Source organism: Hyla sarda, unplaced genomic scaffold (genome assembly GCF_029499605.1).
Source record: "Hyla sarda isolate aHylSar1 unplaced genomic scaffold, aHylSar1.hap1 scaffold_511, whole genome shotgun sequence".
Lineage (NCBI taxonomy): Eukaryota > Metazoa > Chordata > Amphibia > Anura > Hylidae > Hyla > Hyla sarda.
In genome coordinates this window covers 15,483-42,787 of record NW_026610522.1, presented here as the reverse complement: position 1 = coordinate 42,787, position 27,305 = coordinate 15,483, and the positions used below count along the sequence as shown (strand labels likewise).

Genomic DNA, 27,305 nt, shown 5'->3' with positions numbered 1-27,305 from the left:
ATATTGATGCGGGACATAGACAGCCAGCTGATGACCAATCCATTAGTGCAATGGATGGCTGGAAGCATTTGTCTTTGCCTTTGCAATACCACAGAAGCAATGCATGGTCAATGTACAGCAATGACACACCTGTGTGAACAGCCAGGAGACCCCCCCCCCCCCCATGTTATGTTACATAGTTACATAGTTAGTACGGTCGAAAAAAGACATATGTCCATCAAGTTCAACCAGGGAATTAAGGGGTAGGGGTGTGGCGCGATATTGGGGAAGGGATGAGATTTTATATTTCTTCATAAGCATTAATCTTATTTTGTCAATTAGGAACATTCAGCACCCACCCGCTATCAAGGCAGCTGCCTATCATGTCATGCCCTACCTGCACAGGTGTGCTGGCTACTCAAATGATCCAATTAAGGAGGCCATTTAATCAGCAGCAGCAGAAGTCCTGTGCCTGGACGCTCCAACAGCGGCCAGACACAAGCAGAAGCAGAAGCAGCAGAAGCAGCAGCAGCACCACCTTTTGTTTTTTGGCTGCAGCAGCAGCAAGGCCCACAGGGCTGGCTAGCTGGCTAGCCAGCAAGCAGGTAGCAATGAAAGTAGGAATCTTTCTTTTTAACCCTGTAAGGGGGTGGTGCACTGTACCCGAAGATACTGCCATATCGGGTCAATGCATAGGGCGACGGAAGCAAGCTTCGAAATCGGCCCCCGTTCTCAAAAATCCATTTAATATATGGTCCCCAGATAGGGGACGTATCAGATATTAAACTGATAAGAACAGATACTACACTTGATCTTAGCCAAAAGGCCGAGAAGCGATAACCGTGAAAGGGGCGGGCCCAACAAGGTGCCCTTCATGGGCACTATCACTGCTTGCTGTCAGGGAGGCTGCCAGACAATTTTCCATGCACACTCTGGGCTGGGGGGCAGTCAACCACCAGTACACACAGCAGAACCTAAACCCATACCATTATTGCTAAGCAGCAAGACAGGGGCCCATTGCACTCCCACGGGGCTTTTTTAAATGCAATCCATAACCCGGATTTGCCAGGAACCCTTCTTACTCCTCCTACTTGCATGTGACACTGGGCTTAGGATCTGCATAGGAAACACACACACAAGCACACACCTACCTTTGTTGCCTGCAGATGCCTCCTTGGCTGTCCCCAAACGGTATCAAACCAACACCCACGGGAAGCTGTAAGCATAGAGGACATGCCTGCACCCCATTGGACTTACCTGTGTGGGTTAAACCCGGGTTATTTGACAACCTATGGCGGTGATGGTTCTGCTCAGGCAGAGCAGTGCTGATGCTCCTCATAAAGCTGTCGCTGCTGTGAAGGTTCTAGGTGACATCACAAATCCCTATGGTTACATATACAACAAAGCTGGGTTGTTGTTGTTTACACTCTGCAAGGCCTGTGGAAGTGAGTGACATCATAGCACTGTAGTTCTGAGGGTTCTAGATGGATGCAACAATCTCCTGTTGCTTCTATGAAGGCCATAATAGACGACATCACCAAACAGCTCCATAGTCACATACACAGCAAAGGAGAGATGTTGTTTACACCTAGTGATGTCAGTGGTATTGAGTGACATCACAGCACAGTGCTAAGGCTCCTGGGCCTGGACACAGCAGCGGCTGCAATATCTCAACGGAGAATACGTTTATATATATGTGTGTGTGTGCGCGTATATATATATATATATATATATATATATATATATATATATTTCTCCGCCGAAATCACTTTTAAACCCATTTCCACCTTTTTTTCCCTTCTCTTCCTCTTACTTTTTTTTCACGTTTTTTTACGTTTTTCTCCTTTTCGCCTCTTTTCTGGGCGTATTATTCTTCTTTTTCTTCTTTTTTTTCGTCTAATGCATACCCCATCAGTGCAGCAATGCTTATTCAATACCGCCAGCAGATGGAGACACTGGGGGATAATTTTCTAAGGATTTATACTGATTTTTCCTGTCTGAATTTGTCGCACAGAAAGTTGCAGGCCAAATATGTGTGACATTTCTGCGACTTTAGCTTCTAGAGCATTTTTACAACATTATACATAGGTGCTGAATACATAAAAAGCGACTGTTCAGCGACAGACAAGTCGCATCGGCTGAAAGTAGGCCAGAATGTCAGTCCATGTTGGAGCAGGTTTAGATACAGTCTAAAGTATAGATCTCAAAGTCTGTGCACAGAATTTAGCAAGGGCCTCGCACCTTCTGATGCATCAGGTAGGTGCACAATAGCATAGCCTAACCCTCTGTACTTTGGTCTATATTGATGCGGGACATAGACAGCCAGCTGATGACCAATCCATTAGTGCAATGGATGGCTGGAAGCATTTGTCTTTGCCTTTGCAATACCACAGAAGCAATGCATGGTCAATGTACAGCAATGACACACCTGTGTGAACAGCCAGGAGACCCCCCCCCCCCCCATGTTATGTTACATAGTTACATAGTTAGTACGGTCGAAAAAAGACATATGTCCATCAAGTTCAACCAGGGAATTAAGGGGCAGGGGTGTGGCGCGATATTGGGGAAGGGATGAGATTTTATATTTCTTCATAAGCATTAATCTTATTTTGTCAATTAGGAACATTCAGCACCCACCCGCTATCAAGGCAGCTGCCTATCATGTCATGCCCTACCTGCACAGGTGTGCTGGCTACTCAAATGATCCAATTAAGGAGGCCATTTAGTCAGCAGCAGCAGAAGTCCTGTGCCTGGACGCTCCAACAGCGGCCAGACACAAGCAGAAGCAGAAGCAGCAGAAGCAGCAGCAGCACCACCTTTTGTTTTTTGGCTGCAGCAGCAGCAAGGCCCACAGGGCTGGCTAGCTGGCTAGCCAGCAAGCAGGTAGCAATGAAAGTAGGAATCTTTCTTTTTAACCCTGTAAGGGGGTGGTGCACTGTACCCGAAGATACTGCCATATCGGGTCAATGCATAGGGCGACGGAAGCAAGCTTCGAAATCGGCCCCCGTTCTCAAAAATCCATTTAATATATGGTCCCCAGATAGGGGACGTATCAGATATTAAACTGATAAGAACAGATTTTTGATTGAAAGAGCTTTATTTTCCGTTCAGTCATTACAAGTCGTACAATAAATTACAGTCACACAAAGCATGATAGTACGATACACAGCAAAGGTTCCCTAAGCTATACATCGCACACCATGCTACTCTAACATTCAGCTCAATCCTGCAATATAAAGGCACAAGAGATCAAACAAAAACCAAATAATACAATCTGTGATCGGGGTAGGGGTGTGGGCGACTATGTGGGGGTAGGGAGGGGGCAGATCACAGGGCCAAACTGTTGGGCTGTATCTTCAGGGGGACATGGGAGAAGGAGAGGGGTCTTCACTCCTCTTCTTCCTCATCAACGGCCGAGCTGTCCAAGATGGAATAGTCTCTAAGCAGGTTCTTGATGAACCTGCGGCAGTCCCGGACGGACATGTTTTCCCTGTTGATCACGAGGCGGTTCCTGGCAAGCCACACTGCGTCCTTAAAACAGTTCATAAGGCGCCAGGCCTCCTGGATGGCCTCCACGTCGTGGGTCCCAGGGAACAGGCCGTAAAGCACCGAATGGTACGATAGGCAGCTCCTGGGCACTGAGTCTCTGAGTTCCTGTTCTAGGGCGTCCAACAGACCCTGTGCAAAGGGGCACTGCCAAAACACGTGGAAAGATGTTTCCTCCACGTAGGGGCAACGGGGGCAGTACCGGGTCTTGCACAGGTTGCGGGCATGCATGAATGACCTGAGAGAGAGACCTCCCATGACGGCCATCCACGACAAGTCCTTGTGTCCATTGGTAAGCCGCTTTGAGGCCACATTGTTCCAAACTGTCTCTGCAGTGGCTGCGGGGAGTCCCGGAACCAGCTCGGTCGAGTCCTTAGCTCGGATGAGCTTGTGGATTGTCTTCGGCTTCCATAGGTCTGGTTTCAGTCCTTCCAGCTGGTGCTCCCTCACAAACCGGACAACATCCCCATAGAACCAGGGAGTGTTCCAGTTGTAAGGGATGGAGCTGTCCCACTTGTCCCAGCCCAGCTGTCTCCAGAGGGGCATGAGAAGCAAGCGAGACATGGACCTGCCCGCTGAGCCAGTCTTTTCTACAAGAGTCCGCTGCACCGTGACACATGCAAAGGAGGCCCTCAGCAGAGCGGGGATGTCGGGTATTCCCTTCCCACCCTTGCGGGGTTCCTTGTACATCACGGTCCTCTTGACTCTGTCCATTTTGCCCCAGACGAAGCCAAACACTGTCCGGGTGATGGCCTTGCAAACGGTGGTATGGGGAGGCCAGGCCTGTGCGGTATATTGGAGCACAGGCAAAACTTCACTCCGCAGAACAAGTGCCTTGCCTTCCATCGTGAGCTTTCTGGAGCTCCACAGTCCGATCTTCGAGTTTATCCTTCCTAGTCGGTCTTGCCAAGACTTAAGGGCCGCTCCTTCCTTCCCGAACCAGACTCCAAGAATTTGAATGAAGTCCGGCTTAACGGCAAAGGGGAAGGGGGCGGGAGAAGCCAGGTGCCATTCCCCGAAGAGCATGGCCTCCGACTTCCCGCAGTTGACTTTTGCCCCCGAAGCTCTGCCGAAGTCCTCGCAGGTCTGGACGAGTGCAGTCACCGAACGCTGGTCAGCGCAGAAGACGGTCACGTCGTCCATGTAGAGCGAGCACTTGACCTCGTGGCGATCTGGTCCTGGTGCGGTGATCCCTCTGATCTCTCCATTCTGCCGGATAGTCTCAGCGAAGAGCTCTATAACACAAACAAAAAGGAGAGGTGAAAGAGGGCAGCCTTGTCTAACCCCTGAAAGAATGGAAAAGGGGTCAGTCTTCCAGCCGTTCACCAACACCGTGCTGTAAATGTCAAAATACATAACGTTAACAAAAGAGCAAAACATCTTCCCCAGACCCAGCCTGCGCAAAACCCTGTCCATGAATGCGTGGGAGACACGGTCGAACGCCTTCTCCTGATCTAAGCTGACCAGGGCGGCGCGGCCCCCGCGGTCCTGGATGTAATGGACCGTGTCTCTCACAAGGGCAAGGCTGTCGGCAATCCTGCGGCCAGGAATGCTGCAGGTCTGGTCCGGATGGACGATCTGCCCCATGACAGGTTTCAGCCTGTTGGCCAGCACCTTGGCGAGGATCTTGTAGTCCACGTTCAGGAGAGAGATGGGACGCCAGTTTTTCAGGTCACATCTCTCCCCCTTCCGCTTATACAAGATCGTGATCATCCCTTCCCTCAACGACGGAGGCATTCTGCCCCCCACCACCATCTCCTCGTACACCTCCAACAGGTCCGGACAGATCAGGTCACCCAGCGCTACGTAGAGCTCGGCCGGGAGACCGTCACTGCCCGGGGTCCTGCCGGGCTTAAAGGATTTAGCGGCAGAGAGCAGCTCCCCCACCGTCAAGGGATCGTCCATAGCCGCCGCACCTGCGGGATCAACAACGTTAGTGACACCTGACAGGAACCTCTCGGCGGCTTCGGGGTCGGATGACTTGGGGGCGTAGAGGTTGCTGTAGAAGTCGTGGACGACCCCCATCACTTCCTCCTTGCCGCTCCTCATGTGTCCGGTCTCATCTCGTAGCTCAGTCAGGGGCGTGTGGCCGGCATGGAGCTTCCTGAAAAAGAAAGAGTTACATTTCTCACCCTTCTCCAGGTTCTCCACCTTGGAACGAAAGACGATTCGCTTGGATTCCTCCTCAAAGTGCCTTTTCAAGCTCTTTTTGGTCTCCTCCAGCTCCTCCCTGACGTCCCAGCCACACTGGAGCAGGTCCTGCAGGGACCGCAGCTCGCGCTGCAGTTTCCTCAAGTCCCACTTCTTCGCACACGCCTGTTGTCTGCCTTTTGCCTGAAAGAAACAACGGAATTCGACTTTAACATATTCCCACCAATCGCTGATGCACTTGAACAGACATTTGTCATTTCGCCATACAAGGTAAGCATCCCTAAGTTCCTCCATGACCTCCCTCTGCTCCAACAGGGCACAATTCAACTTCCAGGAGCCCGGGCCAGGTGGGAATCCATGGCCCAGAGTCCCCCGGAATCGAATGGCCCTGTGGTCAGAGAAGAAGCAGGGGACCATAGAGTACGACACCTTTCTGACTGCTCTCGAAGTGAAGATGAAGTCTATCCGAGAACGGAGCGAGCCATCGGGGCGGCTCCACGTATAGTTTACGGAGCCGTTCCCGATGGACCCGACAACGTCCTGCAAGGATGCCTCCGTCACCATCTCAATCAGCAGTTTAGACGTCACGTCCAGATTGGCGGATGTGCCAGAACTGCGCCCGTCCACCTCAATGGGGCAGTTGAAGTCACCACCCAACACTACTGCTCTAGTGGTGGCGAGTTCAGCCCGCAGGGCCTGGAGAACCTCCAGTCGGACATCCCTCTCAGGGGAGGCATACACGTTGATGAGCCGCACGGGCTCACCCGCCCAGGAACCGTCTGCGACAAGAAGTCTGCCACAGACGAGCTCCCGGACGGAATCAAGTGCAAAGTTACCTCCCCTGATCAGGATGGCCACCCCCGCAGACCTATTGTCGCCCCCACCAGACCAGTAGGAAGGGCCGTGAGGCCACTGCCTGGCCAGATGGTTGTAAGACCTAGAAGCAGACAAAGCACATTCCTGCAACATGTAAACATCACACCTCTGGGAATCTAAGAACGTAAGAACAGTCTGAAATCTAAACCAAGCTCTAATACTCCTCACATTAATGCAGAAGATGTTGAGATCAGCCATGGGAATAAAAAGAGAGGTTAGTTCTGATACTAGTTACCAGTCTGGTCGGACGGGTCCTCTTCTCTGGCGCCTGTCGGCTCCTGTGGCTTCTCGTAGCGCCCTTCCAAGAACTCGTCGTAGACCGTGTTGGACGGAGTGTCCAGGATTTTCTTAACCTCTGGGTCCTGCAGCAGCTCCTCCATAGATTGAGCTTGGACTGGCTCTGCTTGGACCTGCTCCACTTGGGCCTGCTCCATCACCTCCTCTCCTTCTGAAGCTTCAAGGCTCTCGCAGACCTGCTCCATCTCCTCCTCCTCATCTGAAGCTTGAGGGGTCTCGCAGGTCTCGATTATTTTTCTTTTGTGGGACTCTTCTGATACGTTGTCCCTTCCTTTCCTCTTCCTCTGTATGGTACCTGGGGGAGGAAGCACAGGAAAGTCCTCCGAAGGGCGGGCACCAGCAGCTGGAGGGGGGTTAGGTGCTGCTGGGCCAGGAGAGAAAGGAGGCTGGGTGGGGCGGGGGGCAGGAGAGAGTGCCCGGGCAGGGGAGGACGGGGCAGGGGTGGGCCGGGCAGGGGAGGACGGGGCAGGGGTGGGCCGGGCAGGGGAGGACGGGGCAGGGGTGGGCCGGGGTGGGGTACGGGGGGCAGGGGTGGGCCGGGGTGGGGTACGGGGGGCAGGGGTGGGGCGGGATGGGGCAGGAGGGGCGGGGGTGGGACGGGATGGGGCGGGGGTGGGACGGGATGGGGCAGGAGGGGCAGGGGTGGGACGGGATGGGGCAGGAGGGGCAGGGGTGGGACGGGATGGGGCAGGGGTGGGACGGGATGGGGCAGGGGTGGGGCGGGATGGGGCAGGAGATGGGGCGGGAGGGGGCAGGGGATGGGGCGGGAGGGGCAGGGGAGGGGGCGGGACGGGGCAGGGGTGGTGGCTTTCGCCTTCTTACCCTCCTTGGTCGGCTTGGCCATCCGTGGTGTTGGCTCCGGAGCTGGGGCTGGCTTCGGTGCTCTTGCTGCCACAGATGCCCATGTTCTCTCCCTCTGGGGGCAGTCCTTGTAGCTGTGGGCTGCCAGTCCGCAGAGGTTGCAGGTCTTGCTCTTGGGGCAGTCCTTGGTCGTGTGACCTGTCACACGGCAATACCTGCAGGCATCCTCCGTACAGTCCTTGCCCTCGTGGCCCATCTTGCCACATCTCCTGCAGGTCTGCGGCATGTCCGGGTAGAAGATAAGTCCTGTGGAGTTGCCCAAGGAAAATGTCGTTGGCAGGTGCTGTAGTCCGTCTGGAGAAGCAGGGTTCTTGTTGAGTCTGACGACCACAGACCACTTGCAGGTCCAGTATCCGAGTGAGTTCAGGATGCGGGTGGGCTCCCTCACCACGGTGCAGAAGCGCTTCAGGAAGGTCGAGATGTCCGTGCCTGGGGTGTGTGGGTTCCGCATTGAGACCGTCACCCGCCTCTCCTCTCTTTGAATAAGGCAGTTGCCCACAAAGCGAGAGAAAGGGGATTCGGGACTCGCCGCTTTCACCACCTCCCAGTATCTTCTACAGGTCCCAATGGTGGCAAAGGTGATGTAGAAGATTCCCGAAAAGAAGGTTGCTATTCCCAGGGTGTCAGCCGTGGGGAAGCCTTGATCCGCCAGCATCTTCTTGCAGAACACGTCGTGGGACATGTCCGGCACCCTTCCGTCCACGGGCTTGAGCTTCAAGGCAACAGTCTGCCTCATCCAGGGCTCCAGGGTTGGAGCTTCCAGGTTAGGAATTCTGCCGCCCTTCTGCCTTGCCGTGGTGGAGGTTGAAGCTTGCTGTGGTTGGGGCTGGACCTCCAGGCCTTGCCCTGCAGCCTCCTGGGTGGACTTGCTGGTTGAGGCCATGGCTTCTTCCAGCAGGCTCTTTTCCGCTTCCTTGCTTGCCTGTGGAGAGACGGCTTCGCAAAGTCTTCTTTCCCGGGTGGGAGGAGCTATGCAGATCCGGTCCCGGTGGGAGGAGCTATGCAAATCCTTCTCCAGAGGCAGCGAGTTTCTTCGAAAAGATTCTGCGCCGCCTTCCTCTTCGCCGCTGTTCCGGAATTCACCGCCGATTCCCTTCTTCCAGGTTCTTCGTCGGCTTCTTCCGGAGCTGCAGTCATTCAAGATCTTCTCCTTCTTCAGATGTTCCGAGGCAGGCAGGAGACGATCTTCAGGTGGTATGCTCTAGAGAAATGCGGTTCTAATAAGAACGAAAAGTACTGCAATCGTACTACGCAAAATCTCTACCACAATGCTTGGAGTTCTTCAGACCGTAGCGATCATGGTATCTCCCCTGCCAGGTAAGTATAACTGATAAGAACAGATACTACACTTGATCTTAGCCAAAAGGCCGAGAAGCGATAACCGTGAAAGGGGCGGGCCCAACAAGGTGCCCTTCATGGGCACTATCACTGCTTGCTGTCAGGGAGGCTGCCAGACAATTTCCCATGCACACTCTGGGCTGGGGGGCAGTCAACCACCAGTACACACAGCAGAACCTAAACCCATACCATTATTGCTAAGCAGCAAGACAGGGGCCCATTGCACTCCCACGGGGCCTTTTTTAAATGCAATCCATAACCCGGATTTGCCAGGAACCCTTCTTACTCCTCCTACTTGCATGTGACACTGGGCTTAGGATCTGCATAGGAAACACACACACAAGCACACACCTACCTTTGTTGCCTGCAGATGCCTCCTTGGCTGTCCCCAAACGGTATCAAACCAACACCCACGGGAAGCTGTAAGCATAGAGGACATGCCTGCACCCCATTGGACTTACCTGTGTGGGGTTAAACCCGGGTTATTTGACAACCTATGGCGGTGATGGTTACATAGTTACATAGTTACATAGTTAGTACGGTCGAAAAAAGACATATGTCCATCAAGTTCAACCAGGGAATTAAGGGGTAGGGGTGTGGCGCGATATTGGGGAAGGGATGAGATTTTATATTTCTTCTCAGGCAGAGCAGTGCTGATGCTCCTCATAAAGCTGTCGCTGCTGTGAAGGTTCTAGGTGACATCACAAATCCCTATGGTTACATACACAACAAAGCTGGGTTGTTGTTGTTTACACTCTGCAAGGCCTGTGGAAGTGAGTGACATCATAGCACTGTAGTTCTGAGGGTTCTAGATGGATGCAACAATCTCCTGTTGCTTCTATGAAGGCCATAATAGACGACATCACCAAACAGCTCCATAGTCACATACACAGCAAAGGAGAGATGTTGTTTACACCTAGTGATGTCAGTGGTATTGAGTGACATCACAGCACAGTGCTAAGGCTCCTGGGCCTGGACACAGCAGCGGCTGCAATATCTCAACGGAGAATACGTTTATATATATGTGTGTGTGTGCGCGTATATATATATATATATATATATATATATATATATATATATATATATATATCTCCGCCGAAATCACTTTTAAACCCATTTCCACCTTTTTTTCCCTTCTCTTCCTCTTACTTTTTTTTCACGTTTTTTTACGTTTTTCTCCTTTTCGCCTCTTTTCTGGGCGTATTATTCTTCTTTTTCTTCTTTTTTTTCGTCTAATGCATACCCCATCAGTGCAGCAATGCTTATTCAATACCGCCAGCAGATGGAGACACTGGGGGATAATTTTCTAAGGATTTATACTGATTTTTCCTGTCTGAATTTGTCGCACAGAAAGTTGCAGGCCAAATATGTGTGACATTTCTGCGACTTTAGCTTCTAGAGCATTTTTACAACATTATACATAGGTGCTGAATACATAAAAAGCGACTGTTCAGCGACAGACAAGTCGCATCGGCTGAAAGTAGGCCAGAATGTCAGTCCATGTTGGAGCAGGTTTAGATACAGTCTAAAGTATAGATCTCAAAGTCTGTGCACAGAATTTAGCAAGGGCCTCGCACCTTCTGATGCATCAGGTAGGTGCACAATAGCATAGCCTAACCCTCTGTACTTTGGTCTATATTGATGCGGGACATAGACAGCCAGCTGATGACCAATCCATTAGTGCAATGGATGGCTGGAAGCATTTGTCTTTGCCTTTGCAATACCACAGAAGCAATGCATGGTCAATGTACAGCAATGACACACCTGTGTGAACAGCCAGGAGACCCCCCCCCCCCCCATGTTATGTTACATAGTTACATAGTTAGTACGGTCGAAAAAAGACATATGTCCATCAAGTTCAACCAGGGAATTAAGGGGTAGGGGTGTGGCGCGATATTGGGGAAGGGATGAGATTTTATATTTCTTCATAAGCATTAATCTTATTTTGTCAATTAGGAACATTCAGCACCCACCCGCTATCAAGGCAGCTGCCTATCATGTCATGCCCTACCTGCACAGGTGTGCTGGCTACTCAAATGATCCAATTAAGGAGGCCATTTAGTCAGCAGCAGCAGAAGTCCTGTGCCTGGACGCTCCAACAGCGGCCAGACACAAGCAGAAGCAGAAGCAGCAGAAGCAGCAGCAGCACCACCTTTTGTTTTTTGGCTGCAGCAGCAGCAAGGCCCACAGGGCTGGCTAGCTGGCTAGCCAGCAAGCAGGTAGCAATGAAAGTAGGAATCTTTCTTTTTAACCCTGTAAGGGGGTGGTGCACTGTACCCGAAGATACTGCCATATCGGGTCAATGCATAGGGCGACGGAAGCAAGCTTCGAAATCGGCCCCCGTTCTCAAAAATCCATTTAATATATGGTCCCCAGATAGGGGACGTATCAGATATTAAACTGATAAGAACAGATACTACACTTGATCTTAGCCAAAAGGCCGAGAAGCGATAACCGTGAAAGGGGCGGGCCCAACAAGGTGCCCTTCATGGGCACTATCACTGCTTGCTGTCAGGGAGGCTGCCAGACAATTTTCCATGCACACTCTGGGCTGGGGGGCAGTCAACCACCAGTACACACAGCAGAACCTAAACCCATACCATTATTGCTAAGCAGCAAGACAGGGGCCCATTGCACTCCCACGGGGCCTTTTTAAATGCAATCCATAACCCGGATTTGCCAGGAACCCTTCTTACTCCTCCTACTTGCATGTGACACTGGGCTTAGGATCTGCATAGGAAACACACACACAAGCACACACCTACCTTTGTTGCCTGCAGATGCCTCCTTGGCTGTCCCCAAACGGTATCAAACCAACACCCACGGGAAGCTGTAAGCATAGAGGACATGCCTGCACCCCATTGGACTTACCTGTGTGGGTTAAACCCGGGTTATTTGACAACCTATGGCGGTGATGGTTCTGCTCAGGCAGAGCAGTGCTGATGCTCCTCATAAAGCTGTCGCTGCTGTGAAGGTTCTAGGTGACATCACAAATCCCTATGGTTACATACACAACAAAGCTGGGTTGTTGTTGTTTACACTCTGCAAGGCCTGTGGAAGTGAGTGACATCATAGCACTGTAGTTCTGAGGGTTCTAGATGGATGCAACAATCTCCTGTTGCTTCTATGAAGGCCATAATAGACGACATCACCAAACAGCTCCATAGTCACATACACAGCAAAGGAGAGATGTTGTTTACACCTAGTGATGTCAGTGGTATTGAGTGACATCACAGCACAGTGCTAAGGCTCCTGGGCCTGGACACAGCAGCGGCTGCAATATCTCAACGGGAAATACGTTTATATATATGTGTGTGTGTGCGCGTATATATATATATATATATATATATATATATATATATATATATATATATTTCTCCGCCGAAATCACTTTTAAACCCATTTCCACCTTTTTTTCCCTTCTCTTCCTCTTACTTTTTTTTCACGTTTTTTTACGTTTTTCTCCTTTTCGCCTCTTTTCTGGGCGTATTATTCTTCTTTTTCTTCTTTTTTTTCGTCTAATGCATACCCCATCAGTGCAGCAATGCTTATTCAATACCGCCAGCAGATGGAGACACTGGGGGATAATTTTCTAAGGATTTATACTGATTTTTCCTGTCTGAATTTGTCGCACAGAAAGTTGCAGGCCAAATATGTGTGACATTTCTGCGACTTTAGCTTCTAGAGCATTTTTACAACATTATACATAGGTGCTGAATACATAAAAAGCGACTGTTCAGCGACAGACAAGTCGCATCGGCTGAAAGTAGGCCAGAATGTCAGTCCATGTTGGAGCAGGTTTAGATACAGTCTAAAGTATAGATCTCAAAGTCTGTGCACAGAATTTAGCAAGGGCCTCGCACCTTCTGATGCATCAGGTAGGTGCACAATAGCATAGCCTAACCCTCTGTACTTTGGTCTATATTGATGCGGGACATAGACAGCCAGCTGATGACCAATCCATTAGTGCAATGGATGGCTGGAAGCATTTGTCTTTGCCTTTGCAATACCACAGAAGCAATGCATGGTCAATGTACAGCAATGACACACCTGTGTGAACAGCCAGGAGACCCCCCCCCCCCCCATGTTATGTTACATAGTTACATAGTTAGTACGGTCGAAAAAAGACATATGTCCATCAAGTTCAACCAGGGAATTAAGGGGTAGGGGTGTGGCGCGATATTGGGGAAGGGATGAGATTTTATATTTCTTCATAAGCATTAATCTTATTTTGTCAATTAGGAACATTCAGCACCCACCCGCTATCAAGGCAGCTGCCTATCATGTCATGCCCTACCTGCACAGGTGTGCTGGCTACTCAAATGATCCAATTAAGGAGGCCATTTAGTCAGCAGCAGCAGAAGTCCTGTGCCTGGACGCTCCAACAGCGGCCAGACACAAGCAGACGCAGAAGCAGCAGAAGCAGCAGCAGCACCACCTTTTGTTTTTTGGCTGCAGCAGCAGCAAGGCCCACAGGGCTGGCTAGCTGGCTAGCCAGCAAGCAGGTAGCAATGAAAGTAGGAATCTTTCTTTTTAACCCTGTAAGGGGGTGGTGCACTGTACCCGAAGATACTGCCATATCGGGTCAATGCATAGGGCGACGGAAGCAAGCTTCGAAATCGGCCCCCGTTCTCAAAAATCCATTTAATATATGGTCCCCAGATAGGGGACGTATCAGATATTAAACTGATAAGAACAGATACTACACTTGATCTTAGCCAAAAGGCCGAGAAGCGATAACCGTGAAAGGGGCGGGCCCAACAAGGTGCCCTTCATGGGCACTATCACTGCTTGCTGTCAGGGAGGCTGCCAGACAATTTTCCATGCACACTCTGGGCTGGGGGGCAGTCAACCACCAGTACACACAGCAGAACCTAAACCCATACCATTATTGCTAAGCAGCAAGACAGGGGCCCATTGCACTCCCACGGGGCCTTTTTAAATGCAATCCATAACCCGGATTTGCCAGGAACCCTTCTTACTCCTCCTACTTGCATGTGACACTGGGCTTAGGATCTGCATAGGAAACACACACACAAGCACACACCTACCTTTGTTGCCTGCAGATGCCTCCTTGGCTGTCCCCAAACGGTATCAAACCAACACCCACGGGAAGCTGTAAGCATAGAGGACATGCCTGCACCCCATTGGACTTACCTGTGTGGGTTAAACCCGGGTTATTTGACAACCTATGGCGGTGATGGTTCTGCTCAGGCAGAGCAGTGCTGATGCTCCTCATAAAGCTGTCGCTGCTGTGAAGGTTCTAGGTGACATCACAAATCCCTATGGTTACATACACAACAAAGCTGGGTTGTTGTTGTTTACACTCTGCAAGGCCTGTGGAAGTGAGTGACATCATAGCACTGTAGTTCTGAGGGTTCTAGATGGATGCAACAATCTCCTGTTGCTTCTATGAAGGCCATAATAGACGACATCACCAAACAGCTCCATAGTCACATACACAGCAAAGGAGAGATGTTGTTTACACCTAGTGATGTCAGTGGTATTGAGTGACATCACAGCACAGTGCTAAGGCTCCTGGGCCTGGACACAGCAGCGGCTGCAATATCTCAACGGAGAATACGTTTATATATATGTGTGTGTGTGCGCGTATATATATATATATATATATATATATATATATATATATATATATATTTCTCCGCCGAAATCACTTTTAAACCCATTTCCACCTTTTTTTCCCTTCTCTTCCTCTTACTTTTTTTTCACGTTTTTTTACGTTTTTCTCCTTTTCGCCTCTTTTCTGGGCGTATTATTCTTCTTTTTCTTCTTTTTTTTCGTCTAATGCATACCCCATCAGTGCAGCAATGCTTATTCAATACCGCCAGCAGATGGAGACACTGGGGGATAATTTTCTAAGGATTTATACTGATTTTTCCTGTCTGAATTTGTCGCACAGAAAGTTGCAGGCCAAATATGTGTGACATTTCTGCGACTTTAGCTTCTAGAGCATTTTTACAACATTATACATAGGTGCTGAATACATAAAAAGCGACTGTTCAGCGACAGACAAGTCGCATCGGCTGAAAGTAGGCCAGAATGTCAATCCATGTTGGAGCAGGTTTAGATACAGTCTAAAGTATAGATCTCAAAGTCTGTGCACAGAATTTAGCAAGGGCCTCGCACCTTCTGATGCATCAGGTAGGTGCACAATAGCATAGCCTAACCCTCTGTACTTTGGTCTATATTGATGCGGGACATAGACAGCCAGCTGATGACCAATCCATTAGTGCAATGGATGGCTGGAAGCATTTGTCTTTGCCTTTGCAATACCACAGAAGCAATGCATGGTCAATGTACAGCAATGACACACCTGTGTGAACAGCCAGGAGACCCCCCCCCCCATGTTATGTTACATAGTTACATAGTTAGTACGGTCGAAAAAAGACATATGTCCATCAAGTTCAACCAGGGAATTAAGGGGTAGGGGTGTGGCGCGATATTGGGGAAGGGATGAGATTTTATATTTCTTCATAAGCATTAATCTTATTTTGTCAATTAGGAACATTCAGCACCCACCCGCTATCAAGGCAGCTGCCTATCATGTCATGCCCTACCTGCACAGGTGTGCTGGCTACTCAAATGATCCAATTAAGGAGGCCATTTAGTCAGCAGCAGCAGAAGTCCTGTGCCTGGACGCTCCAACAGCGGCCAGACACAAGCAGAAGCAGAAGCAGCAGAAGCAGCAGCAGCACCACCTTTTGTTTTTTGGCTGCAGCAGCAGCAAGGCCCACAGGGCTGGCTAGCTGGCTAGCCAGCAAGCAGGTAGCAATGAAAGTAGGAATCTTTCTTTTTAACCCTGTAAGGGGGTGGTGCACTGTACCCGAAGATACTGCCATATCGGGTCAATGCATAGGGCGACGGAAGCAAGCTTCGAAATCGGCCCCCGTTCTCAAAAATCCATTTAATATATGGTCCCCAGATAGGGGACGTATCAGATATTAAACTGATAAGAACAGATACTACACTTGATCTTAGCCAAAAGGCCGAGAAGCGATAACCGTGAAAGGGGCGGGCCCAACAAGGTGCCCTTCATGGGCACTATCACTGCTTGCTGTCAGGGAGGCTGCCAGACAATTTTCCATGCACACTCTGGGCTGGGGGGCAGTCAACCACCAGTACACACAGCAGAACCTAAACCCATACCATTATTGCTAAGCAGCAAGACAGGGGCCCATTGCACTCCCACGGGGCCTTTTTAAATGCAATCCATAACCCGGATTTGCCAGGAACCCTTCTTACTCCTCCTACTTGCATGTGACACTGGGCTTAGGATCTGCATAGGAAACACACACACAAGCACACACCTACCTTTGTTGCCTGCAGATGCCTCCTTGGCTGTCCCCAAACGGTATCAAACCAACACCCACGGGAAGCTGTAAGCATAGAGGACATGCCTGCACCCCATTGGACTTACCTGTGTGGGTTAAACCCGGGTTATTTGACAACCTATGGCGGTGATGGTTCTGCTCAGGCAGAGCAGTGCTGATGCTCCTCATAAAGCTGTCGCTGCTGTGAAGGTTCTAGGTGACATCACAAATCCCTATGGTTACATACACAACAAAGCTGGGTTGTTGTTGTTTACACTCTGCAAGGCCTGTGGAAGTGAGTGACATCATAGCACTGTAGTTCTGAGGGTTCTAGATGGATGCAACAATCTCCTGTTGCTTCTATGAAGGCCATAATAGACGACATCACCAAACAGCTCCATAGTCACATACACAGCAAAGGAGAGATGTTGTTTACACCTAGTGATGTCAGTGGTATTGAGTGACATCACAGCACAGTGCTAAGGCTCCTGGGCCTGGACACAGCAGCGGCTGCAATATCTCAACGGGGAATACGTTTATATATATGTGTGTGTGCGCGTATATATATATATATATATATATATATATATATATATATATATATATTTCTCCGCCGAAATCACTTTTAAACCCATTTCCACCTTTTTTTCCCTTCTCTTCCTCTTACTTTTTTTTCACGTTTTTTTACGTTTTTCTCCTTTTCGCCTCTTTTCTGGGCATATTATTCTTCTTTTTCTTCTTTTTTTTCGTCTAATGCATACCCCATCAGTGCAGCAATGCTTATTCAATACCGCCAGCAGATGGAGACACTGGGGGATAATTTTCTAAGGATTTATACTGATTTTTCCTGTCTGAATTTGTCGCACAGAAAGTTGCAGGCCAAATATGTGTGACATTTCTGCGACTTTAGCTTCTAGAGCATTTTTACAACATTATACATAGGTGCTGAATACATAAAAAGCGACTGTTCAGCGACAGACAAGTCGCATCGGCTGAAAGTAGGCCAGAATGTCAGTCCATGTTGGAGCAGGTTTAGATACAGTCTAAAGTATAGATCTCAAAGTCTGTGCACAGAATTTAGCAAGGGCCTCGCACCTTCTGATGCATCAGGTAGGTGCACAATAGCATAGCCTAACCCTCTGTACTTTGGTCTATATTGATGCGGGACATAGACAGCCAGCTGATGACCAATCCATTAGTGCAATGGATGGCTGGAAGCATTTGTCTTTGCCTTTGCAATACCACAGAAGCAATGCATGGTCAATGTACAGCAATGACACACCTGTGTGAACAGCCAGGAGACCCCCCCCCCCCATGTTATGTTACATAGTTACATAGTTAGTACGGTCGAAAAAAGACATATGTCCATCAAGTTCAACCAGGGAATTAAGGGGTAGGGGTGTGGCGCGATATTGGGGAAGGGATGAGATTTTATATTTCTTCATAAGCATTAATCTTATTTTGTCAATTAGGAACATTCAGCACCCACCCGCTATCAAGGCAGCTGCCTATCATGTCATGCCCTACCTGCACAGGTGTGCTGGCTACTCAAATGATCCAATTAAGGAGGCCATTTAGTCAGCAGCAGCAGAAGTCCTGTGCCTGGACGCTCCAACAGCGGCCAGACACAAGCAGAAGCAGAAGCAGCAGAAGCAGCAGCAGCACCACCTTTTGTTTTTTGGCTGCAGCAGCAGCAAGGCCCACAGGGCTGGCTAGCTGGCTAGCCAGCAAGCAGGTAGCAATGAAAGTAGGAATCTTTCTTTTTAACGCTGTAAGGGGGTGGTGCACTGTACCCGAAGATACTGCCATATCGGGTCAATGCATAGGGCGACGGAAGCAAGCTTCGAAATCGGCCCCCGTTCTCAAAAATCCATTTAATATATGGTCCCCAGATAGGGGACGTATCAGATATTAAACTGATAAGAACAGATACTACACTTGATCTTAGCCAAAAGGCCGAGAAGCGATAACCGTGAAAGGGGCGGGCCCAACAAGGTGCCCTTCATGGGCACTATCACTGCTTGCTGTCAGGGAGGCTGCCAGACAATTTTCCATGCACACTCTGGGCTGGGGGGCAGTCAACCACCAGTACACACAGCAGAACCTAAACCCATACCATTATTGCTAAGCAGCAAGACAGGGGCCCATTGCACTCCCACGGGGCCTTTTTAAATGCAATCCATAACCCGGATTTGCCAGGAACCCTTCTTACTCCTCCTACTTGCATGTGACACTGGGCTTAGGATCTGCATAGGAAACACACACACAAGCACACACCTACCTTTGTTGCCTGCAGATGCCTCCTTGGCTGTCCCCAAACGGTATCAAACCAACACCCACGGGAAGCTGTAAGCATAGAGGACATGCCTGCACCCCATTGGACTTACCTGTGTGGGTTAAACCCGGGTTATTTGACAACCTATGGCGGTGATGGTTCTGCTCAGGCAGAGCAGTGCTGATGCTCCTCATAAAGCTGTCGCTGCTGTGAAGGTTCTAGGTGACATCACAAATCCCTATGGTTACATACACAACAAAGCTGGGTTGTTGTTGTTTACACTCTGCAAGGCCTGTGGAAGTGAGTGACATCATAGCACTGTAGTTCTGAGGGTTCTAGATGGATGCAACAATCTCCTGTTGCTTCTATGAAGGCCATAATAGACGACATCATCAAACAGCTCCATAGTCACATACACAGCAAAGGAGAGATGTTGTTTACACCTAGTGATGTCAGTGGTATTGAGTGACATCACAGCACAGTGCTAAGGCTCCTGGGCCTGGACACAGCAGCGGCTGCAATATCTCAACGGAGAATACGTTTATATATATGTGTGTGTGTGCGCGTATATATATATATATATATATATATATATATATATATATATATATTTCTCCGCCGAAATCACTTTTAAACCCATTTCCACCTTTTTTTCCCTTCTCTTCCTCTTACTTTTTTTTCAAGTTTTTTTACGTTTTTCTCCTTTTCGCCTCTTTTCTGGGCGTATTATTCTTCTTTTTCTTCTTTTTTTTCGTCTAATGCATACCCCATCAGTGCAGCAATGCTTATTCAATACCGCCAGCAGATGGAGACACTGGGGGATAATTTTCTAAGGATTTATACTGATTTTTCCTGTCTGAATTTGTCGCACAGAAAGTTGCAGGCCAAATATGTGTGACATTTCTGCGACTTTAGCTTCTAGAGCATTTTTACAACATTATACATAGGTGCTGAATACATAAAAAGCGACTGTTCAGCGACAGACAAGTCGCATCGGCTGAAAGTAGGCCAGAATGTCAGTCCATGTTGGAGCAGGTTTAGATACAGTCTAAAGTATAGATCTCAAAGTCTGTGCACAGAATTTAGCAAGGGCCTCGCACCTTCTGATGCATCAGGTAGGTGCACAATAGCATAGCCTAACCCTCTGTACTTTGGTCTATATTGATGCGGGACATAGACAGCCAGCTGATGACCAATCCATTAGTGCAATGGATGGCTGGAAGCATTTGTCTTTGCCTTTGCAATACCACAGAAGCAATGCATGGTCAATGTACAGCAATGACACACCTGTGTGAACAGCCAGGAGACCCCCCCCCCCCCCCCATGTTATGTTACATAGTTACATAGTTAGTACGGTCGAAAAAAGACATATGTCCATCAAGTTCAACCAGGGAATTAAGGGGTAGGGGTGTGGCGCGATATTGGGGAAGGGATGAGATTTTATATTTCTTCATAAGCATTAATCTTATTTTGTCAATTAGGAACATTCAGCACCCACCCGCTATCAAGGCAGCTGCCTATCATGTCATGCCCTACCTGCACAGGTGTGCTGGCTACTCAAATGATCCAATTAAGGAGGCCATTTAGTCAGCAGCAGCAGAAGTCCTGTGCCTGGACGCTCCAACAGCGGCCAGACACAAGCAGAAGCAGAAGCAGCAGAAGCAGCAGCAGCAGCACCACCTTTTGTTTTTTGGCTGCAGCAGCAGCAAGGCCCACAGGGCTGGCTAGCTGGCTAGCCAGCAAGCAGGTAGCAATGAAAGTAGGAATCTTTCTTTTTAACCCTGTAAGGGGGTGGTGCACTGTACCCGAAGATACTGCCATATCGGGTCAATGCATAGGGCGACGGAAGCAAGCTTCGAAATCGGCCCCCGTTCTCAAAAATCCATTTAATATATGGTCCCCAGATAGGGGACGTATCAGATATTAAACTGATAAGAACAGATACTACACTTGATCTTAGCCAAAAGGCCGAGAAGCGATAACCGTGAAAGGGGCGGGCCCAACAAGGTGCCCTTCATGGGCACTATCACTGCTTGCTGTCAGGGAGGCTGCCAGACAATTTTCCATGCACACTCTGGGCTGGGGGGCAGTCAACCACCAGTACACACAGCAGAACCTAAACCCATACCATTATTGCTAAGCAGCAAGACAGGGGCCCATTGCACTCCCACGGGGCCTTTTTAAATGCAATCCATAACCCGGATTTGCCAGGAACCCTTCTTACTCCTCCTACTTGCATGTGACACTGGGCTTAGGATCTGCATAGGAAACACACACACAAGCACACACCTACCTTTGTTGCCTGCAGATGCCTCCTTGGCTGTCCCCAAACGGTATCAAACCAACACCCACGGGAAGCTGTAAGCATAGAGGACATGCCTGCACCCCATTGGACTTACCTGTGTGGGTTAAACCCGGGTTATTTGACAACCTATGGCGGTGATGGTTCTGCTCAGGCAGAGCAGTGCTGATGCTCCTCATAAAGCTGTCGCTGCTGTGAAGGTTCTAGGTGACATCACAAATCCCTATGGTTACATACACAACAAAGCTGGGTTGTTGTTGTTTACACTCTGCAAGGCCTGTGGAAGTGAGTGACATCATAGCACTGTAGTTCTGAGGGTTCTAGATGGATGCAACAATCTCCTGTTGCTTCTATGAAGGCCATAATAGACGACATCACCAAACAGCTCCATAGTCACATACACAGCAAAGGAGAGATGTTGTTTACACCTAGTGATGTCAGTGGTATTGAGTGACATCACAGCACAGTGCTAAGGCTCCTGGGCCTGGACACAGCAGCGGCTGCAATATCTCAACGGAGAATACGTTTATATATATGTGTGTGTGTGCGCGTATATATATATATATATATATATATATATATATACATATATATATATATTTCTCCGCCGAAATCACTTTTAAACCCATTTCCACCTTTTTTTCCCTTCTCTTCCTCTTACTTTTTTTTCAAGTTTTTTTACGTTTTTCTCCTTTTCGCCTCTTTTCTGGGCGTATTATTCTTCTTTTTCTTCTTTTTTTTCGTCTAATGCATACCCCATCAGTGCAGCAATGCTTATTCAATACCGCCAGCAGATGGAGACACTGGGGGATAATTTTCAAAGGATTTATACTGATTTTTCCTGTCTGAATTTGTCGCACAGAAAGTTGCAGGCCAAATATGTGTGACATTTCTGCGACTTTAGCTTCTAGAGCATTTTTACAACATTATACATAGGTGCTGAATACATAAAAAGCGACTGTTCAGCGACAGACAAGTCGCATCGGCTGAAAGTAGGCCAGAATGTCAGTCCATGTTGGAGCAGGTTTAGATACAGTCTAAAGTATAGATCTCAAAGTCTGTGCACAGAATTTAGCAAGGGCCTCGCACCTTCTGATGCATCAGGTAGGTGCACAATAGCATAGCCTAACCCTCTGTACTTTGGTCTATATTGATGCGGGACATAGACAGCCAGCTGATGACCAATCCATTAGTGCAATGGATGGCTGGAAGCATTTGTCTTTGCCTTTGCAATACCACAGAAGCAATGCATGGTCAATGTACAGCAATGACACACCTGTGTGAACAGCCAGGAGACCCCCCCCCCCCATGTTATGTTACATAGTTACATAGTTAGTACGGTCGAAAAAAGACATATGTCCATCAAGTTCAACCAGGGAATTAAGGGGTAGGGGTGTGGCGCGATATTGGGGAAGGGATGAGATTTTATATTTCTTCATAAGCATTAATCTTATTTTGTCAATTAGGAACATTCAGCACCCACCCGCTATCAAGGCAGCTGCCTATCATGTCATGCCCTACCTGCACAGGTGTGCTGGCTACTCAAATGATCCAATTAAGGAGGCCATTTAGTCAGCAGCAGCAGAAGTCCTGTGCCTGGACGCTCCAACAGCGGCCAGACACAAGCAGAAGCAGAAGCAGCAGAAGCAGCAGCAGCACCACCTTTTGTTTTTTGGCTGCAGCAGCAGCAAGGCCCACAGGGCTGGCTAGCTGGCTAGCCAGCAAGCAGGTAGCAATGAAAGTAGGAATCTTTCTTTTTAACCCTGTAAGGGGGTGGTGCACTGTACCCGAAGATACTGCCATATCGGGTCAATGCATAGGGCGACGGAAGCAAGCTTCGAAATCGGCCCCCGTTCTCAAAAATCCATTTAATATATGGTCCCCAGATAGGGGACGTATCAGATATTAAACTGATAAGAACAGATACTACACTTGATCTTAGCCAAAAGGCCGAGAAGCGATAACCGTGAAAGGGGCGGGCCCAACAAGGTGCCCTTCATGGGCACTATCACTGCTTGCTGTCAGGGAGGCTGCCAGACAATTTTCCATGCACACTCTGGGCTGGGGGGCAGTCAACCACCAGTACACACAGCAGAACCTAAACCCATACCATTATTGCTAAGCAGCAAGACAGGGGCCCATTGCACTCCCACGGGGCCTTTTTAAATGCAATCCATAACCCGGATTTGCCAGGAACCCTTCTTACTCCTCCTACTTGCATGTGACACTGGGCTTAGGATCTGCATAGGAAACACACACACAAGCACACACCTACCTTTGTTGCCTGCAGATGCCTCCTTGGCTGTCCCCAAACGGTATCAAACCAACACCCACGGGAAGCTGTAAGCATAGAGGACATGCCTGCACCCCATTGGACTTACCTGTGTGGGTTAAACCCGGGTTATTTGACAACCTATGGCGGTGATGGTTCTGCTCAGGCAGAGCAGTGCTGATGCTCCTCATAAAGCTGTCGCTGCTGTGAAGGTTCTAGGTGACATCACAAATCCCTATGGTTACATACACAACAAAGCTGGGTTGTTGTTGTTTACACTCTGCAAGGCCTGTGGAAGTGAGTGACATCATAGCACTGTAGTTCTGAGGGTTCTAGATGGATGCAACAATCTCCTGTTGCTTCTATGAAGGCCATAATAGACGACATCACCAAACAGCTCCATAGTCACATACACAGCAAAGGAGAGATGTTGTTTACACCTAGTGATGTCAGTGGTATTGAGTGACATCACAGCACAGTGCTAAGGCTCCTGGGCCTGGACACAGCAGCGGCTGCAATATCTCAACGGAGAATACGTTTATATATATGTGTGTGTGTGCGCGTATATATATATATATATATATATATATATATATATATATTTCTCCGCCGAAATCACTTTTAAACCCATTTCCACCTTTTTTTCCCTTCTCTTCCTCTTACTTTTTTTTCACGTTTTTTTACGTTTTTCTCCTTTTCGCCTCTTTTCTGGGCGTATTATTCTTCTTTTTCTTCTTTTTTTTCGTCTAATGCATACCCCATCAGTGCAGCAATGCTTATTCAATACCGCCAGCAGATGGAGACACTGGGGGATAATTTTCTAAGGATTTATACTGATTTTTCCTGTCTGAATTTGTCGCACAGAAAGTTGCAGGCCAAATATGTGTGACATTTCTGCGACTTTAGCTTCTAGAGCATTTTTACAACATTATACATAGGTGCTGAATACATAAAAAGCGACTGTTCAGCGACAGACAAGTCGCATCGGCTGAAAGTAGGCCAGAATGTCAGTCCATGTTGGAGCAGGTTTAGATACAGTCTAAAGTATAGATCTCAAAGTCTGTGCACAGAATTTAGCAAGGGCCTCGCACCTTCTGATGCATCAGGTAGGTGCACAATAGCATAGCCTAACCCTCTGTACTTTGGTCTATATTGATGCGGGACATAGACAGCCAGCTGATGACCAATCCATTAGTGCAATGGATGGCTGGAAGCATTTGTCTTTGCCTTTGCAATACCACAGAAGCAATGCATGGTCAATGTACAGTGTTACGCCGAGCGCTCCGGGTCCCCGCTCCTCCCCGGAGCGCTCGCTACACTCTTCTCACTGCAGCGCTCCGGTCAGTTCCACTGACCCGGGGCGCTGCGATACCGCCTCCAGCCGGGATGCGATTCGCGATGCGGGTAGCGCCCGCTCGCGATGCGCATCCCGGCTCCCGTACCTGACTCGCTCTCCGTCTGTCCTGTCCCGGCGCGCGCCGGGTCTTTGCGATTTAAAGGGCCACTGCGCCGCTGATTGGCGCAGTGGTTCCAATTAGTGTTATCACCTGTGCACTTCCCTATATCACCTCACTTCCCCTTCACTCCCTCGCCGGATCTTGTTGCCATCGTGCCAGTGAAAGCGTTTCCTTGTGTGTTCCTAGCCTGTGTTCCAGACCTCCTGCCGTTGCCCCTGACTACGATCCTTGCTGCCTGCCCCGACCTTCTGCTACGTCCGACCTTGCTTCTGTCTACTCCCTTGTACCGCGCCTATCTTCAGCAGCCAGAGAGGTTGAGCCGTTGCTAGTGGATACGACCTGGTCACTACCGCCGCAGCAAGACCATCCCGCTTTGCGGCGGGCTCTGGTGAAAACCAGTAGTGACTTAGAACCGATCCACTAGCACGGTCCACGCCAATCCCTCTCTGGCACAGAGGATCCACTACCTGCCAGCCGGCATCGTGACAGTAGATCCGGCCATGGATCCCGCTGAAGTTCCTCTGCCAGTTGTCGCTGACCTCACCACGGTGGTCGCCCAGCAGTCACAACAGATAGCGCAACAAGGCCAACAGCTGTCTCAACTGACTGTTATGCTACAACAGTTACTACCACAGCTCCAGCAATCATCTTCTCCGCCAGCTCCTGCACCTCCTCCGCAGCGAGTGGCCGCTTCTGGACTACGACTATCCTTGCCGGATAAATTTGATGGGGACTCTAAGTTTTGCCGTGGCTTTCTTTCCCAATGTTCATTGCACTTGGAGATGATGTCGGACCAGTTCCCCACTGAAAGGTCTAAGGTGGCTTTCGTAGTCAGCCTTCTGTCTGGAAAAGCCCTGTCTTGGGCCACACCGCTCTGGGACCGCAATGACCCCGTCACTGCCTCTGTACACTCCTTCTTCTCGGAAATTCGAAGTGTCTTTGAGGAACCTGCCCGAGCCTCTTCTGCTGAGACTGCCCTGTTGAACCTGGTCCAGGGTAATTCTTCCGTTGGCGAGTATGCCGTACAATTCCGTACTCTTGCTTCAGAATTATCCTGGAATAATGAGGCACTCTGCGCGACCTTTAAAAAAGGCCTATCCAGCAACATTAAAGATGTTCTGGCCGCACGAGAAATCCCTGCTAATCTACATGAACTCATTTACCTAGCCACTCGCATTGACATGCGTTTTTCCGAAAGGCGTCAGGAGCTCCGCCAGGATATGGACTCTGTTCGCACGAGGCGTTTCTTCTCCCCGGCTCCTCTCTCCTCTGGTCCCCTGCAATCTGTTCCTGTGCCTCCCGCCGTGGAGGCTATGCAGGTCGACCGGTCTCGCCTGACACCTCAAGAGAGGACACGACACCGCATGGAGAATCTCTGCCTGTACTGTGCTAGTACCGAACACTTCCTGAAGGATTGTCCTATCCGTCCTCCCCGCCTGGAAAGACGTACGCTGACTCCGCACAAAGGTGAGACAGTCCTTGATGTCTACTCTGCTTCTCCACGTCTTACTGTGCCTGTGCGGATGTCTGCCTCTGCCTTCTCCTTCTCTGCTGTGGCCTTCTTGGACTCCGGATCTGCAGGAAATTTTATTTTGGCCTCTCTCGTCAACAAGTTCAACATCCCGGTGACCAGTCTCGCCAGACCCCTCTACATCAATTGTGTAAACAATGAAAGATTGGACTGTACCATACGTTTCCGCACGGAGCCCCTTCTAATGTGCATCGGATCTCATCACGAGAGGATTGAACTTTTGGTCCTCCCCAATTGCACTTCTGAAATTCTCCTTGGACTTCCCTGGCTTCAACTCCATTCCCCAACCCTGGATTGGTCCACTGGGGAGATCAGGAGTTGGGGGCCCTCTTGTTTCAAGGACTGCCTAAAACCGGTTCCCAGTAACCCTTGCCGTGACTCTGTGGTTCCTCCTGTAACCGGTCTCCCTAAGGCCTATATGGACTTTGCGGACGTTTTTTGCAAAAAACAAGCTGAGACTCTACCTCCTCACAGGCCTTATGATTGTCCTATTGACCTCCTCCCGGGCACTACTCCACCCCGGGGCAGAATCTATCCTCTGTCCGTCCCAGAGACTCTTGCCATGTCTGAATACGTCCAGGAAAATTTAAAAAAGGGCTTTATCCGTAAATCCTCCTCTCCTGCCGGAGCCGGATTTTTCTTTGTGTCCAAAAAAGATGGCTCTCTACGTCCTTGCATTGACTACCGCGGTCTTAATAAAATCACGGTTAAGAACCGCTACCCCCTACCCCTCATCTCTGAACTCTTTGATCGCCTCCAAGGTGCCCACATTTTTACCAAACTGGACTTAAGAGGTGCTTATAATCTCATCCGCATCAGAGAGGGGGATGAATGGAAAACGGCATTTAACACCAGAGATGGACACTTTGAGTATCTGGTCATGCCCTTTGGCCTGTGCAACGCCCCTGCCGTCTTCCAAGACTTTGTTAATGAAATTTTTCGTGATCTCCTATACTCCTGTGTTGTTGTATATCTGGACGATATCCTGATTTTTTCTGCCAATCTAGAAGAACACCGCCAGCATGTCCGTATGGTTCTTCAGAGACTTCGTGACAATCAACTCTATGCCAAAATAGAGAAATGTCTGTT

At 49.2% G+C, this 27,305-nt stretch overlaps 7 non-coding genes and 2 pseudogenes across 7 annotated transcripts; all 9 read right to left on the bottom strand.

The window, feature by feature from the left end:
- Positions 1-626: 626 nt before the first annotated feature.
- LOC130337989 (U2 spliceosomal RNA) lies at positions 627-817 on the bottom strand. The gene has a single exon (XR_008878769.1). It is a non-coding gene; the product is annotated as a U2 spliceosomal RNA (small nuclear RNA).
- A 2,087-nt stretch (positions 818-2,904) lies between these two features.
- On the bottom strand, positions 2,905-3,077 carry LOC130337966 (U2 spliceosomal RNA; annotated as a pseudogene).
- Positions 3,078-8,919: 5,842 nt separating this feature from the next.
- LOC130337977 (U2 spliceosomal RNA) lies at positions 8,920-9,089 on the bottom strand (annotated as a pseudogene).
- A 2,220-nt stretch (positions 9,090-11,309) lies between these two features.
- LOC130337988 (U2 spliceosomal RNA) lies at positions 11,310-11,500 on the bottom strand. The gene has a single exon (XR_008878768.1). It is a non-coding gene; the product is annotated as a U2 spliceosomal RNA (small nuclear RNA).
- A 2,095-nt stretch (positions 11,501-13,595) lies between these two features.
- LOC130337982 (U2 spliceosomal RNA) lies at positions 13,596-13,786 on the bottom strand. Its single transcript, XR_008878767.1, has one exon. It is a non-coding gene; the product is annotated as a U2 spliceosomal RNA (small nuclear RNA).
- Positions 13,787-15,876: 2,090 nt separating this feature from the next.
- LOC130337970 (U2 spliceosomal RNA) lies at positions 15,877-16,067 on the bottom strand. Its single transcript, XR_008878765.1, has one exon. It is a non-coding gene; the product is annotated as a U2 spliceosomal RNA (small nuclear RNA).
- A 2,089-nt stretch (positions 16,068-18,156) lies between these two features.
- Positions 18,157-18,347, bottom strand: LOC130337957 (U2 spliceosomal RNA). Its single transcript, XR_008878757.1, has one exon. It is a non-coding gene; the product is annotated as a U2 spliceosomal RNA (small nuclear RNA).
- Positions 18,348-20,443: 2,096 nt separating this feature from the next.
- Positions 20,444-20,634, bottom strand: LOC130337945 (U2 spliceosomal RNA). Its single transcript, XR_008878746.1, has one exon. It is a non-coding gene; the product is annotated as a U2 spliceosomal RNA (small nuclear RNA).
- A 2,093-nt stretch (positions 20,635-22,727) lies between these two features.
- Positions 22,728-22,918, bottom strand: LOC130338031 (U2 spliceosomal RNA). Its single transcript, XR_008878807.1, has one exon. It is a non-coding gene; the product is annotated as a U2 spliceosomal RNA (small nuclear RNA).
- Positions 22,919-27,305: the final 4,387 nt, after the last annotated feature.